This window comes from Vicugna pacos, chromosome 12, assembly GCF_048564905.1.
Source record: "Vicugna pacos chromosome 12, VicPac4, whole genome shotgun sequence".
In the NCBI taxonomy this organism is placed as follows: domain Eukaryota; kingdom Metazoa; phylum Chordata; class Mammalia; order Artiodactyla; family Camelidae; genus Vicugna; species Vicugna pacos.
This window is the reverse complement of record NC_132998.1, coordinates 50,283,941-50,301,534: the sequence shown is the minus strand read 5'-3', so window position 1 is coordinate 50,301,534 and position 17,594 is coordinate 50,283,941.

Genomic DNA, 17,594 nt, shown 5'->3' with positions numbered 1-17,594 from the left:
CTTTTTTATGGTGCCTTTTTCTGGCAATGACTTTTGACATTGACTTCAATGGAAACTTTATCTGAAAAAATTATTTGAGACCTGTTTTTAAAATGACTTTCTCCAGAGAGGATTTGCATTTCCTTCTTCCAGGCATCTCAGGGGACTGTCAACCTGGAGCCACTCTGAAACAAATTTCAGTTTGAGGTTTCTCAGGATATACCTACTTTGTGAATTCAGACAATATCTTTAAGGTATGTGGGTCAAAGGAAGTTTTTTTTTTTTAGTGGGAAATATTATAGCAATATTGGTAGCTTTGAAGTTACACATTGTTACAGATTTTTTTTCAGCCTTGCTGCCAGAGCTAAGTGAGCAAGATAGAAAATAGAAGAGGTTTAGAATAGTCAAGAAGTAGCACAACAGGTGACATAATTCTTGCAAGTATTTGTAAGATTTTTTTTTCCAATTTTGAATGAGATGGGAAAGCTTTGGAAAGTCTGGGAGCAGATATAACATGATCAGTCTTTAATTTGTAAACCCTTGTACCTTAAAAAAAAACTTACGTAAGAGCAAGGATGAAAGTAGAATTACCAGTTTAGAATTTTACAATAATCTTTGTGAGAAATAATACTGAATTTAGACCGAATGTCAGAAGGAAACAGGTGTCAGTGGTCAGACTCTGTATATATTCTGAATGTAGATTTTACAGATACTTGCGTTTAGACTGGGTATAGAATATGATAAAGTTTGTGAAGTCAAGAATGACTCCAAGGTTTTAGGCTTGATTACTGTGAAGAACAAATTCACCATTAACTGGGACACAAAAGTTGTAAGAGAAACAAGTTTGGCAAAGTAGGACCTCAGGAAAAGATTTTTAGGCATGTTCATTTTGAGCTGTGATTAGATATATGCAATAGGAAATACTGAGTAGAAAGTTGAATATATACCTTTGGAGTTCAGGAGAGCTGTCTCAGCTGGAGGTAGAACTGTGCAAATCATCAGAATAGAAACATCTGTAACAATGAGCCTAGACTAAATACTTAGGACATGAAGAAAATCTATGTTCAAAGGTCAGAAAAATAGGAGAGATCAGCAAAGAAGCTTTAGAAAAAGCAAAAAAAAAATTATTCAGGAGAAAAACAAAGAAAGAATTAAGTCTTAGAAGAAGACAGTGAAGAAAATTTTAATATGTAGCAAATGATCATATCAGTAGGTGAATAAGATAAAAAATGAACTATTTGCATTTGAAAAGAGGGACGTCATTGGTAACCTTGATGCCTATTTAAGAAGTGTAAGAAGAAATGCATAGAAGTAGGTTCAAGAGAAAATGGAATGAGAGTAAGCGGATATTAAATATTAACAACTCTTTAGGAGTATAGCTGTAAAGAGCAGAGAAATGGAACTGTAGCACTAAGGAATGTGGATCAAGGGGGGGTATTTTTTTAATGGGAACTATTGTAGCATGATTTTTTTGTCACTGAGAATAATACATAAGAAAACAAGAGCAGGGGAAAAGCAAGGCAGGAATAAAAAGGGAACAAATGTAAAACAGCACCAAGAGCCAACTTGAGATGAGTAGCCACGAAATTAAAATAAGACCATTCAGCAGGATTGTGCATTTTTTTCTCCAGCAACTTCCAGCTGCTCAGGCACAGGTTCACGGAAGGCAGGGAGTTCGTTGATTACTCAGCATACAAACTGAGTAAAACATGGGGAGAATGGAGAAAATAAGGTGAGGGAGTCGGGATAATGATGCACAAAGGAACCCAAAGTATGTGAGGAGCGAGTGGTGATAGGAGGTTTGTGAGGGATAATACAGAATCAGTGATGACGCATGTTGTAGAGACAAGGGATCATTTCTCGAAGCCCTGACAGAGAATTGCTGGAGGTGTGGTACTGAAAAACACAAGTGACCTGGAAGGACAGCAGGGGAAGCTCGGGAGTGTCCTGCTTGAAGTAATGACCACAGAGGAGGTGAAATTACTAGCGTTCACTTGGGAGTTAGTGTAAGAAGGGGATTATAGTATAAGAGCATCGCGGAGGAGAAGAGAGACAAGAAGGACATTACATGGGTATTGAAATGATCAGAATTTATGGCAGAATTGTTGCTAAAATCCAGACGAATTGGAAGAAGTGACCCACTGCTTTGTAGACGACTGCAGTAAGGAGCAATGGGCGGTGGTGTCTCATTGATACCCTGAAACTCTGAAAATCCGAGAAACTATGATTTCTTCTGTAGTAAGACATATAGTTTCTTTTGCATATTTTAACATCTCTGAAATTAGGATTTGTCTTCCAATTTATGGCATCTTACAATCACTGTCAGTCAGACAGCAGTTGTGACCTAACTTTGATTAGCTTTTGCAAAAAAAGGCTGAAACTTGGTTCTTTTTCATGATTGCCTGAAGAAACCACTGCAGTTCCTTCATGTGTTTAGTCAGCAAAATAGTTTGAAGAAGGAATGTGATTCCCGGCTATTGCCAGAAAGCCAAGTAATGCTTTATAGTAAGAGCAAGAACACCTCAGTATCAAAGTTTCAGAAAAGAGGTCAATACTTCACAACAAAATCTTTCAGAAAATAGTGGATCAGTTTTAAGAAGTACTTAGTCACAGCTGCAGCTCTACCAGTGGGGTGGAGCCCCAGTGCTGTTGAGGGCACCAGGATGACACCGTGTGGAAAAATTTGGTCTTCACTTTATGTGGCTGGTAAAGTGAATTGAAGGTCAAACTCTGAATATGAAAAGTTTTAAGAGTATCTTAAATAATTATTTCACTGTGTTTTGCCTTCTATGTTTACATGATAATATAGGATAAAAATATGATATTAAATAAGTGTAAAACCATGCGTTTAATAACACTAAGCTAAAAACTATAACATATAAAAAATTATATCACACCGTAACTGGCAGAGGATATTTTCTTCACGATGGTACCTAAAATAGTAGTTTACCTTCCAATCAATGGTATCTTACATATGATAAAACATGGTAGCACATTTTCATATCTATTGCAGTATTTTTAATTGGCCATTTTTAGCATTTGTTTGCCTTATCATTCACTCAGCTCTTTCCATGAATTCACAGGAATACAGGAATATATATATTTAAAGAGACAAATATGGAAAAAAATGAAAAAATGTGCCTGATAAGTTCCAGTGCAGATGCAGATTTCTGATAAATGGCATCCATTAGTGGGTCTCAAAGGTCCAGGGATCTCAGAGGCATCCCTGGACCATGCCTGAATCACCATCATTTAGTAACTTATTAGAAACGCAAATCCCCAGCGTCTTCCTCAGACCTATTGAATTGGAAAATCTGCAGAGGGCGCCCAGACTTCTGTGTTTTAACAAACCCTCTGAGTGATTCTGACGAGAACCACTAGCTGAATCCATCAGGTTTAAGTCTTCTTGCTTCCTACCTTTATCCTTTTTCTAATATGATAAAGTCAGTTCCCCCTCCTGACTACCTAGCCTTCTGGCAAAGATGAAAGAAGAGGAAGTAGACAGGGAAAGCCTGAGATGCACGTCATGTTTCAACGCAGTGGTCTGTCTCACTGGAGAAACGAGGCCTAATTAATGCAATAGAGTCTGATCAATCAAGGAGCAACAATCCCCCTCTTGAAGGGAAAAGCTAGTGAGGATAAAGGATAGAGAAGACAAAGTGGTACATAAGGGCCAGGGCTGGAAAAGTCACCTTATATGAACGAGTAGAATAGCTCGTACTGAGGCTAACCATTTTTTTAAAATGTGTCTGATTTATGTGTTTTACATGATCCCTTGTCATCCTCAGAATAAACCTACAAAGGAGGTAATATTGTTTTCAATGTAACTAAGAGTAATTGAGCCTTAGAAGAAACTACATCTTAATATTTACTGTTGAATGTGAGTATAATTGATATTTGGTACTGCCTTGCAAGAAAAAATTTTAACTAACACTGAATAACTGACTCAGGTGACACTGAAAAATTATTCACAATCTTTATTCTAACTCTTTGTTTCCCTTTTAAATTCCTCTTTAGTTTTTTAAATCAAGCTGTTGATAAATGGAATACCTTTTCTTTGTGTTACATTAAGACTAACTACATCTCCATGTATATAAATTGAGACACTTTTGTTGCAAGCAATAACAATCAGCAGTGTCTAACTTGGCTAAAAAGAAATTTATGGGAAATAGCGGGGCCTGGCTCGTGAAATCAAAGAGGTCAGCGGAAGGACTAGGTTCACAAAAGAGAGCCAGCCTTAGCATTCGAGGTGGCAGGAGCTGCCTCTTTTATGGGCACATACTTTGTTTTTCTCCATTTTTGTGTCCACCTCTTTTTGTGTGTGTGAGAGCAGGGGAATTTTCATTAAGAGCCTCTCGCAGGTCATACACAGAGGGAAAGAAGAAATTCACGTGAGTCCTTCCTGTCAGGATATCATCCAGGAGAGCAGTGCACGCCCGAGGTCGTGCAAACAACAAGTCTCCAGCGGACAGAGTTTATACCCTCACATTTGTCCAGCTATAGCTTGGGTACTTGTTTCTGGCTTTATCAGAGTGGAGGTGCGAATTCTGCATTCTTTCCTTCATTCAGCAGAGGTTCACCAAGGAAGATGAGCAACTTAAATTACCATAGGAAACAAAACTTCAGTGGTCTCAGGACCTTGAAGTCTAATGACAATTTGCAATGACAACAATGGCAACAATATGCCATGGCATTAAGTTGGTAGTTGAAGAGTATGATCAGGGCTCTAAAGGAAGTTCTTATGGTGCTATTACAGACAATGTGAGTGATGGGAAACTTGCTAATAGAGCTGTTTTTAGGGAAGGGTTTTCTGGGTAAGAGACAGCTAACAGAAATTAACTTTCTTCAATTTAATGTTATTTCCTAATGATAGACTGGATTTGAGGTAGGAAGCCAGGGAAGAATGTGACCTTCTGATTTTACAAAACTTTTATCCTTCCAGTCTCACCTGGAATTGCAGTCCTGCCCAGGTGACATAATCAATGGAACAAGATAAATGAGATTCAAAACACAAGCATATCTCTTTTCTATCACTTTCCCAAATTTGAATTCAGGCATGTCCTTATAGTGAGAAGTAGGCTCAATCTCCATACAGCATAGAGTTATGGTTGATGTGAAATAAATTCTGGTCATAAAATTATAACATGGAAAGTTGTAGGTAATTTTTTAGACACTGTGTCTACTTTTTTTAAAAAAGTCTTTATCAGTTTAGGTATTTCTTACTTATAATTCATCATGTTTCTTCCGTTCATGTGTTTCTTCCCTCTTTCAAAGCATTGTATAGTTGCTCTTATAATACAGATTTAATGGAGAGTAATAGGTTAAAAGTACAAAAAACATTTCTTTCAGTTTCTGCAGAGAGCTCTTGATCCACTGATAGCTGACAGTCTTCACTGTATTGTCATGTCCCTTTGGTCCCAGCTCTGTAGTTGCAGTCCAAAAAGTGTTTTAATGTGATGAAATACACTGGTACCAAGACAGTTTATTTCTTGGAGGGTTTGTCATTCTTGAAGCCTACTGGGAAGCCAGGCCTTTTCTAGTAAAGTGATGCGATTTCTTAAGGGAAATAACTAGGTTGTTCTACAAAAGTGCGAGTAGAAACTTGACGAGAAGAAAGAGAGAATGAGAGCGAGTTCATGGAGATTCTTCCATGTTGTAACATGAATCATTATTTTGTTCCACTTTCAATGCTAAATAATACAAGAGTTCCTAATCAAGCTGTTGAAATCCAAAGACATAGAAAAACAGAAAGCTAGCAAGAAAAAAATTCTCATCAGATACATAGGAACAACAATATATAGGTAACTTCTTACCAGAAACAATGGAGATCAGAAAGCATTGGAATGAAATATGCCAAGTGCGAATCCAAAACTCCACAGGTAGCAAAATGATTCTTCAGAAATAAAGAATGCTTAGCCTCTCTTGCTCCCTTGTCTTCGGAGATGGCCCGCACTCTGTCTGTGGAGTGTGTATCTACTTTTGTTTTAACCTGAGCACCCAACCCCCACACCTTGTGGCCTTTCTCTCACCTTTTGAAACAGCCTACAGTCTGTGCAGTATGCGTCTCTCTAAATAAATCTACCTTTACTCAAAAAAATGGAAATAAAAAAATTAAGAATGATTGAAATCATTTTGGTATAAGAGGATTTGCACATAGACATTTAATCTAATCATGTATTTCATTAATTCTAAGATATCAATTTATTTAATATTCTAACAACTCAGAAATAAATATATATATATATTAATCAATAGCATCTTAATGTCAGTGGTAGCCAGTGAGCAGTTGTGACATAGTAGTTTGGTCATTTGACACTGAGCTAAATCATTTAATACTCGTAGTGGCGTGATTGTAGAACTACAATCCCTCATTGATTTATTATGGACAATTTAAAGGCATTTATTTACAGGCAATGTGTTTACATTAAAAACATCAGAGAATCAAATATTAAAAATAAAAATATTGGTTAAAATATTAATCAGCTTAAGAAAAATACAGAAATATAACATTTCCATAAACAAGCACCTGTTGATAGAAATAGATATAAATCATAAAATGCCCATTAAAAAGAAAAGCTCAAAAAATTAAATTCTTCGTTAGAAATTTCATAAGACTTATAGAGGGTGAAACCTGTAAACTTTGCTGAAGAACAGAAAAATTGATATTAATAGAGAGATGTGGCTTTTTCCTGGAAAAGAAAACTCGATCTTATAAAAACGTCAAGTTCCCCCAAAACTAAACAATAGAATCAAACCGGTGTGTCTAAAACACTGACAGAGCTTTTTGGTTTCCTTAGAAGGATATATTTTGAAATTCTGTTGGAAGAATAAATGACTAACAATACAAAAGTCCTCAGAAACAGGAGTAACACTGTTGTAATTAAAGTGTGTGTGTCTAAATAGAAATATACTGTAAAAATACATGAACAAGATCGTAAAAAGTTCTTTATGAGAGCCTGCCCAATAAGAAGCAAGTGTCAAATATGTATGTACCAGTAGAAGAAATTATAAATATTGGTTAACCCAAATAATACAAGTCTTAAGTTTTGTTAAATTTTGATGTAACAGAGACTTTCAAAATGTTATGTAATAAGAAGCATTCCTACTTACGATTCAGTAGTTTTGGGGAATATAGAATTTGGCGAAACAGAGTCCTGCTATTTGAAATTGGAGTCAGAAACATTAAGCTCAAGTAATGGACCTGTTTCAAGGCTGTATTTTTAAGGCTGCCATTTCCAGGCTGCAGGTGAGATGGATAGAACACAGGTTCTAACTCTCTGACCCTCCTCAGGAAGCCCCATGTTGGAGATACAGTTCAGCTGGGTCTCCACTTTTAAACTCCTGTGCAAGGAATCCTAGTAGGAAGTCCGGGTCTGCAACTGGATGCTGACAGTATGAGAGTCCTCTTGCTGAACTATTAGAACTTTTTTGCAATATAATAGACCTTAATTGTATAATTCAATATACACTGTATAATATACTTTCATTGTTCCTCGTAGCCAAGCGACCACTTCTTCTGCTACTAGTGAACAATTATTTGGACCATCCATGATGCATATTAAATAAACAGAAAAGAGAGCTCAGATATCAACAAAGGTTTTCGAGGGCATTTTGTAGATGATAGCGATAAGTTTAAAATCTTTAGGGATACGATTAATTATTCAAAAGCAGGTGTTAAGACGGTGACCTAGCCATTTTGAAAACAAAAGCTGGGTTCTCAATTCATTGTTCAGTTCAAAATAAATGTCACATTCATATAAATGGCAAAAATATTATGGGAACACCACGAGAAAATGGTAAACATGTTTATATCGATGGATAGTAAAATCTCTAAAATGAAACCAGAAATAATACAATTGATATTTAACAATCTAAATTGAAAGACTTTGGCCCAATAAATGGAAGAAATAGAGCTAAAGTACTAATAACAAAATAGTAAAACAATTGCAACATACTATAAATATCAAAGAAAATATTAAAGTCTCTTACACAGAGTTTTCACAAATGAATTCTGACTTTAATTTAGAAATATAACAGAAGTCGGCAACCAGGATAACAGAAGGGTACTGAGTCCCAGGTGTTCTTGCTGAACTGCTGTAAAATCCCAGAACTATCTTGCCCTGACTTCTTGATGAAAGAGGCAAAGAAATACTTCTGGCACAAACCCACGTCAGCCTTACAGATGCAGTGAGCTTCCACAGCTACGTGATGATCATGCTGTCAGGTTCAATATTTATAAAGAAGCTCTCCGTTTCCTCTACTTCATACTTGAACTGGATATTCCATTTGTGTATCTCTTTTATTTAATTTTCTCCTCGTATTCCTAACAAACCCTAGGAGTCTTATTGCATTGATTTGCTTGATTATCTGATTATTGCTGATTGTTAGCAAATAGAAGTATAATAGATGCATTACTAATGTAAGGTCATATGTGATAATTACATAATGATTAGTTTAGTTTCATTTCAAATGCAAGAAAGTGCCCAGACCTACAGAACCTTATAAACCTGTCCTCATTGGTTGACGTATTGTGTGTTAGTTATTCCTTGAAGTAGGCTTGTAATGAAAGCAAAAATAAATCAAAGCCTAGCTTGTTATAAGATTATGATAACATTGGTATGTTTACCTTCTCAAAGTCAGTAATTTGAATTATAACAAGGAGGGGGTCAATATCCTACTGGGAAGTCAAGTCTTCTTTTCATCTCTACTTGTCAAAAAAACGCATCATCAAAACACATAAATGTAACACCACATTCACACCACAACCTTTGATGCATCAGGTCAGACATGCAATGTGTTAACATTAGTAATTTTATCTCCTTTTAGTGTGTTAATATTATAATGGTTCACTTCTTAAAAGTGACATTAGGGAATCATATCTAGAAAAGAAAGTCAACACAAAACTCATTTTTCTGAAATGTATTTACCAGGAAAGAAAAAAAAGCCATGTCAGAACCTAATATGTCTTTGGAAATAGTCACATAATACAAACTGAAGTTGAGGAGGGGGCAGTGCATCACCATGTCCTGAGTTCTGTTTTATGGTGTAATCAGCATGAGCCTTACGACAGGATAAAGCTTTAACCTACCAACAGTTTCACAGTTTAAGAACTTTTGCTTATTTGCTTCTGAGATACGTTTTTTGTTGCTACATTGACTGAATCCTTAGGATGCTTCCTCCTTGTACTAAAATTTCCCTAAGAATATGTGTAGTGAGATATAGATGGGAGTTTTCCAGACAGACATTAAACTAGTTTTACTTCCCCAGTCTCATTTTTTTTTCCTGTTTAAAGCAGATAATACACAGAAAAGTGTATTCCTGCAGTGTAATTCAGGACTCTACGAAGCATTAAAGTGACTCTCAGATGGTGAAGAACATAAAAGGAGAACAAGACATAATGGTCTCTGCCCATGCAATTTAAGCGTAGGGAAGAGACTGGTTTAGTGGGTAACGTTTTGATTTACTCTCTTGTGTATTTTTTTCCTCAGTAATACCTTTATCTACATGTTCCTTTTTGAATTTAACATAAATTTTGAGGTAATGCTCCCTTATCAAAAACTATAACAAAATATAACAAAAATGGTGTTAATTTCTTGGTCATAAGGTCCAAAACCGTCTTGAAAACATACTCATCTTTCCAGAATTTTTTTCAGTAACAGGTGACCCTTTTATCTCTGGGATCAGGTACTTGTGAAATGTAATGACTGTTTGGGATTCCAAAAGTTTGGCTTAGAATATCAAAATCAAATTTTCAACAAATTTTAGCATAAAGTTTATACTATAAACCAGAGCATTCCAAAACTTTAGCAACAGCACAATTATATCCCAAGAATGGGTCATAAATAAGCCAGGAAATATTACTGGTTGTAAAAGTTTTAGGGTGATAAATTAATAGTTATACAACAAATTTTTTTTAACCATGCAAACTTTTCTAGCATTGAAATGATCATAAAAATCTATATATGTGACAATTCAATTTCCAACCATCAAAAAAAAACTGGTATCTTATGTGATCTCCAACCATAAATAGCTATAAAATCAGACAAAATATACGAGAACATTTTAAGGCACTGAACAATGGGCAAAGCAGTGCTGTAATTTTTAAGAGAATGCTCTACGTACAAGAACTTTCTCTACTCATCTCAGGGAAATGGAGCCTGAGTGAAGCAGTGGCATTGCTGAGCTGTGGGAGCAGAGATCAGAAATTCATAGTGCTGAAGGGGATGGGATTTTCAGGGCAGGTTCCTGGAAAGGAAGAAGTTGAACAAAGGGACCCAAGAAGTTTCTGTGAGGGTTCACCCTGAGTTTTGGCTGAGGGCGTGGCTGTGCACGCTCGCTGAAAGACCCCACTAGACTTGGCAGAAAGTAGGTGGTACTGGACTAAGATTGAATGGAGATAACTGTGGTCACACAAGGACAGAAGATACTACAGTTATGGCTCACTCTGAGAAAAGACACATAGGATTTCAGATATGCAGCTGATAGCCCAGGAAGGACATCCCTTTGGAATAAAGGCAACACCTTCTAATCAAGGACAAAATCAAATAGACCGTGACAAAGACTGAAACCAAGACTAACAGAATCCATGAGAATCCACAAGTGACGTAACTGACTGCCAAAGTAGGTGACGTGCAGGGGATTTTTTAGAGTCATGATTCTATACTGTAACGTTCTCTAGTGATAAATACCTAACTATCTCCCTGACAAAATCCACAGATCTTCAGTGCAAAGAGTAAACTGTAATGTGTACAAATTGAAAAGCAGATCAAGTAGAGGATATTTAAACTAACATCTGTGCGTTTAACTGTGTTAAAAATGTATGATATAACCAGACTACAGGAGGTGGGGGAAAAGAGGTGCTGGTCTAATAACTTTAGAAATGACTAGACCATAAGACCAAAGACAAAAGAAAATGTACATAAACTTTACTGTAGCTGGTGACATTTTTGTCTCATGGTGGTATAGGCTAACAGTTTTGAAACCACTACATATATGTTAAAACTGAACAAACAAGCAAATGGATGGTGGAAAGTGGGAGCCAGATTTCTTGCTGTTGGAATGGGAAGTTATAGATAAGCAAGGGGGGAAAGGTTAGAATGAACCAGGTAGTCCTGGATGAAAGTCAGAAATATCAGTACGTATTAATATTTAGTTTATATAAGTACTGAAGGATAGACACAGAGATAATTACAGACAGGGTTTTTTAAAATATATTTTTATTGAAGTATAGTCAGTTTACAATGTTGTGTCAATTTCCAGTGTACAACACAATGCTTCAGTCATATAGGAACATACATATATTCATTTTCATATTCTTTTCAACCATAAGTTGCTGCACAATATTGAATATAGTTCCCTGTGCTATGAACTTGTTTATCTATTTTATATATAGTAGTTAGTTTCTGCAAATCTTGAACTCCCAGTGTATCTCTTCCCACTCGCTTCCTCCATGGTAACCATAAGTTTACTTTCTATGGCTGTGAAGCTGTTTCTGTTTTGTAAGTAAGTTTGTCTTTTTTTTTTTTTTAGATTCCATATATAAATGATATCATATGGTTTTTTTTTCTCTTTCTGATTTATTTCACTTAGAATGACATTCTCCAGGTCCATCTATGTTGCTGAGAATGGCATTACTTTACTATTTTTTATGGCCGTGTAGTAGTCCACTGTATAAATAAACCACAGCTTCTTTATCTAGTCATTTGTTCTTGGACATTTAGGTTTTTTCCATGTATTGGCTATTGTATATAGTGGTGCTATGAACACTGGGGTTCGTGTTAGATAGGGGTTTATACACAGGTTGGTACACATACATACACATCCTAATTATATCCACAAGGAGGACCTAGAACTAATGACTCAATAGAAATGAGCAGACCTAAAACCCAGATCTTGACTTTTAATACTATTCCCCAATAAAAGGAACCAAGGTACCCTGAAGAAATAGCCGAGTCTAGAACTGAAGCAGAGATTATAGAGAATGAGCCTGGAGCATCTTGTAGTCCCAGAGAGTAATGTTTACCATCCAAAACTATGGGGTTAAGTCAAGAGACCCTAAAAGTTCTCCTAACAGCCAAAGATGGAAATAATGTCAGCAAAAAATAAATAGTATAGTAGCAGATTATAACCTAAAACTTAAAATAAATATCCATGAATCGATAGTAATGTAAATAATTTAGTAAATAAACAAATTTGGGAGTAAAGACAAATCTACAGATGAGGCCAAATAATTTGTGTAGATTCTCCCTTCTCAAGGAGGTGGAGTATAATTCCCGCCCAATAAGTCATTTACTTCCAAAGAGTAAATTTTGAAAAAGTGTGTGTCTGTGTGTGTGTGTGTGCGTGAGTTGCAGTACAGAAACCTGACAAACGTTACCTTAGATCAGTGATCAACATTAACATAACCAATGATAAATCACACTGTTATCCTGTACCCTTTATATGATGTGCTGTCGCCTTCCTCCACAAAACTCATAAGCCTTGTCCAACCATAGGACAATCATCAGACAAATCCTAATTGAGAGAAATTTTTACAAAATATTTGACCAATATTTCTCAAAACTGTCAAGGTCGTCAAAAACAAGGAGAGTCTGTAAAACTGTCACAGCCCAGAGAAGCCTAAGAAGACTCGCTGATTAAATGCAGTGATATCCTAGATAAGCTCCTGTATTAGAAAAGGGATATTAGGGGACAGACTAATGAAATCTGAAAAAAAGCAGAGAGGGTAGTTGATAATAATGTACCAATATTGGTTCATTAGTTACGATAAATGCAGCATGCTAATGTAAGATGTTAGCGATAGGCAAGACTTGGTGCGGGGTACTTAGAAACTCTTTGCACTATCACTGCAACTTTTCTGTAAGTCTAAAACTACTCAAAATTTAAAATTTTTTTTTAAAATATTAAACAAAAATGAATATACAGCAAGAGCAGTGACTGGCCCCACTATAGGCAGAATAAACCACACCATGGGTAAAATCAATGAGAACAGGGAACGGCCCAAAAAGCAAATGCCCCTTCCTTAAGGTTATCTCCCCAGCCCCATCCTGGAATCAGGTGGCCCCTGGAGACTAAGAAAGAGGAATAGAAGAGGATCATGTTAGTCCTAAAACTCACTATTTTAAACTGGAGGAAGCTAAGTTACTTTGGCAAGATTATAATTTCTACTGCTGAAGAAATGGGGAATTCAAAGACATGTCTAATTCACTTATGGGTGATAAAATAATGCTCATGTTGGATTTTGGGGGCATTCACAAATTTGAAAGTGTATAAACCTTCTACCCAGACATCAAAGGAAAATTGATGAAGAGTGCAAAAATGGAGAGTTTGAGGGTATTATAGAACCAGAACACTGAGGGTTAACCCACTCTGGTAATTCAGTAAAGATTTCTCCTATTCGTCAGATGAAAGAACTAAGGTTTAGCAACAGGTGCCCGATAGACATATATATATAAATGAAATAAGTATACTGAAATGACTCAGAAAAGCATAATTAAATATATGTCTCGTGATGTAATTTGGGGCAATACTCTGCTGATGTGTAGCATCAGAAATTCAAGTCAATGGTAGAGGGAAACAGGATGTAATTTTAAATAGGACAGTCGGCGTAGAACTCATGGAGAACACATTAGAACAAAAAACTTGAAGGAGATTAAAGAGTTACTAACATGGATAGCTGGAGAAGGGTTTTCTGGTACAAGGAACAGCCAATGAAGAGATACTAGGTTGAAAGTGAGTCCGGCGTGTTTAAAGAATTGCAATCAGAAGCATGTGACTTGAAGAGAAGAAACGAGAGAGAGTTGTCAGTGATGAGTTCAGAGAGGAGACGAGGGCTGGATACTGTAGGGTCTTGAGGACAAAGGAAGAATTTTAGCTTAACTCCTAGATGGAAACAATGGAAAGTTTTCTCCAGAGGAGAGACATGATCTTACATTTGTCATAATCATTTATCCTACAAACGATTGGCTTGATTTAAGAAAATGGATGAGGACAACAAAGAAGCAACTAGGAGGGATTCTCTGAGAGTACGTCGTACACATAATAGAAGCATGGGTGTATTTAACTACATGCACCCTAAATGTGTAGTGTATAATCTGCATTCAGGGAGACACATTTCCAAGAAACGAGAGCAATAGTTGCTTCTAGGGATAGTACGTTGCCCTCCCTATCTCTCTTTCAACCTTCTCTAACTCTGCCAACAATTTCCCCTCAGCAAATAACCATTTGCATATCATCATTGAAAGTGACACTAGTAAAAATTAAATTCTTCTCTAGAAGAATTTAAACACATGCGTGGTTACACCACCACATATGAGGATTACATAGAAGGAAGTTGGTGACAAATATAAAGCATACGTCAGGTTTATATTTGTGCCCGTATGAAATCACAAAAAATAAAAATGCTCTAACACAATGGGCAGATAGGGGACATATGAGCCCCCATTCTGAACTAGAAGTCTAACTTGGGATTCTAGCTTCTACCTTACCGTGTCAAATCTATTCCCAGTTGAACTGGTGAACTCTTCAGGCAAGACAATCCAAGACAGAGCATCTCTATGGACTGTTTCACGCTGGAGTCCCATGGAGAGCTTTCACGTTCTCTCTTGATGGCCAGAGGTTCAGAGTGAGCACTACTACACAGGCAAGGCTGCCTGCACAGCAGGAAGCAAGCCAGTGAAGAATGAGCTGTTCCCAGTAAGCAGCCATGGAGCTCTCCCTTCTCGTGCATTTCTACATGTCAAGAAAATTAGAGGAAAGGAGAAGGAATATAACCCAAACTTACACAAGCAACAAGCCACTAGCTTTGTTTTTGCTTTCTTCCTAACTAGTCCAAGGTAAATTGTCTACTATGGAGAAAACTGAAGAGGCCCTTGAAATTCAAATTCAAGACATAGCTATGACCGAAAAGATCTATTAAGGAACACAATGAAATGATAAGGTGTATTCTAGTAATGAAAACATTTGTGTAGTGCATTAAAACATATAAATTTTGTTCTAGAGTCTGCATTTAATATTTACCACAACACCACAAATAAGGCATAATAACTAAATCAATTCAGATGAAATTATCGCCACTTTGTTGAGAGATTTGTCTAGATTCCTCCCCTTACATGATAATGTTCCAGCTATCATTTCTGCCCTAAAATTAAATGTATCTCCATTAATCTGTTACTTTTCCAGCTATATTTAGAGGTAATAGATATAAGTTAACAAGGTTAGCTTAGTATTGTAAGTCGCACCATAATAACAAGCCCCAACCTCAGCATTTTACTAGAACATCCCCCTGAAGATCCCAAGAACTTCACACTGAGTGAGTAACTAGTTTAAATTGTCTGAGATGGGAGTGATCTTGCCAAGGAACAGCAAAAAGGACACTGTCGACGGAGCATAGTGCATAAAGAAGATAGTGTTGAAAAGGGAACCAATTGTTACCTTATATGGGCCATTGTAAGCCTAAGTAAAAAGTTGAGACTTTATACTACTTGTCAAGGGAAAATACTAGAGTTTTAAGTGTTGTGTGTATGTGTGTATCACTCTGGCTGCTCTAGGTCAAATGAACTATAGGGAGGAAGGCAAGTAGAAATACCAGTTAAGGGACTATTGTCACAACTGAGGTGGGACATGATGGTGATGTGGTCATGATGGTGGTGGTGATTCTGGGAGTGCAAAGTGGTACAGCTGGGATGCATTTTGATGTTCAAGCCCACAGGATGCCAACAGATGAATACAGACATAATTAATAGAGAGAACTCAAGACTGAGTCCTAGACTTTTGGACTGGCTATCTGGTTGAACAGCGTAAATGAGCTAGGATAGGGGAAAATGGGAGAAACATTTTGATGAGAAAAGTGGAGGGAAAATCAAAATATTTGTTTAAGACATGCAAAGATGTTTGAGATACCCAGGATAACCAAGTGAGAATGTCATGCAGGCAGGTAGACATTCTACTCTGGAACTCAGTAAAGGGACAGAAACTCAGGATCAAATTTAGGAAATGTTTGAACAAAAGAAATCAGATTCTTACTCTTAAGTCTTTTAAATACACATGTAAGAGTAGAATATGTGCTCAAATATATAAATAGAGATAATCAGAGAGGAAAAATACAATCCCTATTTGGAATTCTCATGAGTTTAAAAAAAAATTTTGGTTGAATTCCAGAACAGTGTATCAGAGTAAGTGTGCATGTGTTTATGTGGGGGGAGCTGTTTCATCAGAGTATCTGTGGACACATTCTGTTTCTTCTGATGGCGGTACAATTCCATTTACAATATGTATACTTTATTGTATTATTGTGTTTCCTTATATTTATTCCAAACTGCATTACATTTTACCACAGTTTTAAAAAATATTTTACATTCTATTTTTATAGATGTAAGTTCACGTTTTCACTGAGGGTCAATAAAAACAATCTAGCTCCTTTGCTGAACATCATATATTTTAATGAAATAATGTGGATATAAATCCAACAGACTTCTTTGTCTAGGAAAAGCTAGAAGATTTTCTTCCAAACATTCTACTTTCTTTCAGTAGACTGAAAAAGTGTTAGAAAGATTGTTAAAGATTAAGGGAAAGAAATTTAATTGAGACCAGATTTCTGACCTGTGGACTTAATTGGGAATGACTCCGTTTAATCCCAACAAAAGATATTCCTCTGAGTAGGACAGAATCAAACTCTATGAGAAAAAAAAAAAAAGGTGGTTCCAATGTCCATATTAAGAAAACATCGTACACAGATGTTTTCAGCAATCTGAACAAAGCATTTATCAAAATTTGTTTTCTAAAAATTCCCAATTTAACTTTAACATCTACATAAGGAGATTGTCTTGTGTACACTCCAATGAATTAAGATATGTGCCATTCTATCATTTAAACCAACATGTGCAGTATTTTTAAAGTCTCACATGAAGACTACTGTTTATTGGGTAACTGTTTTATCAGACAATCAATCTTTATTTAGAAAGCTGTTTTTATTCACATCACATCTTAAACGCTACAGAATAAAAGGCATAAAAATACCAGTGACAGATAAAACAGAGAAAATTGCTCTGAACAAACTCTTCTAGAATAGTGTGGTGCATATAAATTATGAAAACACTTAAAACTTGATCAAAAAGGGAGGCCTTTAACTTTCATTTAAATGCATGAACAGATGTGGCAGACCTAATGTCAATGGATAAATGGCCCCAGAATGTGGAATATGACAGCGAGATCTCTGAGTGTTTTTAAACTCATGCCAGGCATCGCTGGATTCCTTTAACAATAAATGAGTCAAAGACCAAGGGTTCATGTAGGGTGGTTGTCTGTCAAGGTTGATAGGACCCTGGCCACCAAAGGCCTTAGCTAATGCTGTGAAGACAATGATCATCACTTAGGCAGTTTGCTGCTTCCCTGTTACCAGTGCATATGAAGACAAGTTGAGTCTCACTTCAAAAATGAGTCCCATATAAGTCCACTTAGAATTATGCCTCCAATTTTATTCTTATAAATTGTATTCTTATCGCTAAAACACTATAAAAATTTGTTTATAACTCTACTACTTCAACAATTCCTTTAGTTTAACCAGTGGAATGTGTGTGTGTGTGTGTGTGTGTATAAACATGTATTTCCTGGAAAAT